This window comes from Elephantulus edwardii, unplaced genomic scaffold (genome assembly GCF_000299155.1).
Source record: "Elephantulus edwardii isolate Elephantulus edwardi_28Jun2011 unplaced genomic scaffold, EleEdw1.0 scaffold00068, whole genome shotgun sequence".
In the NCBI taxonomy this organism is placed as follows: Eukaryota; Metazoa; Chordata; class Mammalia; order Macroscelidea; family Macroscelididae; genus Elephantulus; species Elephantulus edwardii.
This window is the reverse complement of record NW_006399818.1, coordinates 7,370,994-7,373,416: the sequence shown is the minus strand read 5'-3', so window position 1 is coordinate 7,373,416 and position 2,423 is coordinate 7,370,994. Positions and strand designations below refer to the sequence as shown.

At 38.4% G+C, this 2,423-nt stretch overlaps 1 protein-coding gene across 2 annotated transcripts in view; it reads left to right on the top strand.

Moving 5' to 3' along the window:
• Positions 1 to 2,423, top strand: part of ANKS1B (ankyrin repeat and sterile alpha motif domain containing 1B) — a 1,992,519-nt gene that overhangs the window by 1,044,388 nt on the left and 945,708 nt on the right. The window lies entirely within an intron of this gene.

The following is a 2,423-nucleotide window of genomic DNA, read 5'->3' as shown; positions in this document are numbered from 1 at the left end:
TTAAACAGTTCTCTTCGTCATCTGTTTCAATGCAGTATACATCATTCCTCTCCTGCTTTTCTGTCCTTCCTCAACACTGATGTTAGTCCCGTTTTACAACAGTGTCCCTATGCAATATTTGTCCTTTTGTGACTAAGATATTTCACTCAGCATAATGTCCTTATTACAGTATTTTCATGGCTCCATTTCCTACGACTCCTAAAATGATATATCAAATACATAGTATTGTATGGTTCCTATTCAATGTCATCCTTTCCTTCCTGTGTGGGTCAGAATACTGCTCATTCATCATAAAGAGATTAAGTTTTTCAAAGCTTTCTTGTTGTAAGTAGCATTTACTTTACAGGTTTCTTCAGTCCTACCATCCACATCAAGCAGTGGTTGTTGTTGTTAGGTGCCATCAAGTCATAAACAACTCATAGTGACTCTATGAACGAAAGACCTGAACACCTGTATAACTTTGATCTTTTCTCTAAATTCATAAAGTTTCCAGAGGCAAGCTATTTCGGAAGTGGATGCCACTCCTGCATCCAAGCTTGTTTTACTCAGGGAGCTCCACCAAACACTGTCCACCATGGGTGACCATTATCTCATGTGACACGTCAGTGTCACAGTGTTTAGCATCACAGCAAGCACGAGTTACCTCTGTACAGCAAAGTGACCCCATGTCAAGCTATAAACCAAAATATATATCTGTAAACTTTATCATCCACACAGCAAACCAGACCAAGACTCACCCTTAGAGAGAACAAGCAGGAGTGAAGTCATACGCATTTCATCTCCCTCTAAAAGCTTATGCATTGTGAACACTAAAATTCTCCAGTGCCAGTGACACTAACCTTCTTAGTTGTTCCCAACTAATCTAAACATGTAAATATAGCAGAATTATACTCTGACCAAAATACAGATGCTCTGTGAGCTTATATTGGACTTTGACCTAGATTTTTGAATACTTCATCACCAAGTCTGAATTCCTGTAATAGTCTATACTCAGCCAATATTCAGTATTTTTGGAGGAAACAAAAGTATGTAAAACAATGTAACAAGACCGTCACAGTAAATTTAGTATTAGAATGATGCTTTACCTGTAATTATCTAAAATTCATGTCCTCAAATAATGATGAGCTGCCTTTGTCAGATTTCACAACCTCTCATTAGATGATTTGTAGGTCTATGAAATAATTTGTGCATCTCTTAGAGATTCTTTCCTTGGGCTGAATTCTTTTAGATTTTCATATTCTCGACTAAATTATTATTTTTTTTACCCTTGAAGAGGCTTTCAGTATTGAGGTGTTTGGGTGTGTTTTTTTTCCCCTTCCAGTAAATGTAACATTTCTATTTTTCTGAAGCATAGCAATTGGCCGCTTGCATAGCTTCTATCATCTATTAGGTTTCACGGTTTGGATCAAACAATTAGCATTCAATTTGTCTATCTCGGAATTGATTTGATTACAGCCATCTGTATTGATGACAAAGGCCAACTCAATAAACAGACTGGAGGAACCATGATCGTTTGGCCACTGTGATTGGCTACAGCAATAGCTTGATGTCCTTCACAGCTCTTCAGTAAGATAGGCAGGAAATAAATGAGGCAAGAGCTTATCATGGAACTGTGCAGAAACATAACAACACATAACATCAGAAAGTAAATACAATGTGTTTAGCAAAAAATGAAATAGAATTCAGAGGGTTTGTAGAATTACATATTAGGGAGCATTGCTGTATCACCTGGTTCTTTTCCTTAGTATCATCTGTCTTGAAGGAAGTGCAGTTGGTATGTTACATAGATGCAAGGATGATGAAATTTCACCCATCTATTCTGAGTTTGTAGTTTGGAAAGGATAGTCCTTGGGGAAAAGATATGCTTGGAAAAGTAGAGGGTTACTAAGGAGAAGAAAATGTTTGATGAGATGAATTGGCACAGGCTGCAACAATGGGCTGGAGCTTGGGAGAGATCAGCGCAGGATGGGGCAAGGTTCTGACCTAATGTTCTTAGAGTTGCAAAGAGTCAGAATCAGGGAGCTCTGTTGGCCTAGCGGCAGGAAGCTGCACTGCAATCCCTAAGACATGAGGTTCATATCTGCCAAATACTGGAGATGGGGGGTGGGGGGCGGGGAAGAGAGAGAGAGAAAAGAAACACTATATCTGAATTTTGTAAGTAGTGTAAAATAAAAAAAATTTAAAGAGAGTCAGAGTCTACTTTATGACACCTAACAACAACAACATGTTTATATGCCCTGAATGTCCCTGGGTGGTACACACAGTTTACTTTTGGCTTTTATCTGTAAGATTAAAGTTGTTTTAATCCACCCGTGATGCCTCAGGAAAAAAGGTACCTGGCAATTTACTTCTGTAAAGCAGATCTACTCAGGGGTCACGAGTCAGAATCAACAAGACATGTTCTGCCACTTTTCTTTTTTTTT